Source organism: Rhincodon typus, chromosome 10, assembly GCF_021869965.1.
Source record: "Rhincodon typus isolate 14 chromosome 10, sRhiTyp1.1, whole genome shotgun sequence".
Taxonomy (NCBI): Eukaryota; Metazoa; Chordata; class Chondrichthyes; order Orectolobiformes; family Rhincodontidae; genus Rhincodon; species Rhincodon typus.
In genome coordinates, this window is record NC_063341.1 from 55,823,270 (window position 1) to 55,824,253 (window position 984).

Below are 984 nucleotides of genomic sequence, written 5' to 3' on the forward strand. Positions count from 1 at the left end.
TAGTTGCTCAGTTAACTTAGAAAATTATAACTGAATCACTTATGAGCATAAGAATTAGGAGTAGGAGTAGGTTATTTGGCCCCTTGAGCCTCCTCAACCATTGAATAAGATCTTGACTGATCTGTTTGTGTTACAAATTCCGCATTCGTATCTACTCCTGATAACTTTTGATTCCCTTGTTTTAAAAAAAGGTCTACCTCGACCGTAAAAATATTCAATGATCCTCCCTTCTAAAGCGGGGAGTTTCAAAGTCATGCAACCCACTGAGAGAGAACTTCTTTTCCTCATCTCTGACCTTGAAGGATAACCCCTAATTTTTTAAAAGGGCCCCAGTTCTGGACTCTCCTACAAAAGAAAACATCATTTCCACATCCGCCCTGACAAGACCATTCAAGATCTTATATACTTAAACCAAGTCATCCTTGATTATCCTGAACACCAGTGGAAACAAGCCCAATCGAACCATTGCTCATAACGTAACCTGCTTATTCAAGGTTTTTAGTAAACCCCCTGGAACTGACTCCGTTGCATTTGCATTCTTCCTTAACTAAGGCGACTAAACAGCACACAATGTTTGAGGTGTGGTCTCGCCAATGTCCTGTATAATCGAAATGTAACGTCCTCACTTTTATGGTCAATTTCTTTCTTAAAAAGGATAACATTCCATTAGACTCTTGATTACAGCTGTACTTGAATACTAGCCTTTTGTAAGTTGTGTAGTAGAATACCTTGATCCCTCTGTACTTAAGAGGTAATGGATATAGTAAAGTGAGATGCCAATATTCTACTCTAATCAAGGTGATCTGATGGTTTCTATATAGTATAGAAATAATAGGCAGCTTTTGAGATTTATTACATTAATCTAACCCAGGAGATCTTAGAGTGCAAAAGTGCTGCATAAACAATTCACAAAATTCTGCGCTTGAATTGGAACCTTTAAGGAATTATCTGGAGCCCAATTTAAACTCTACCTCCAGTTCAAGG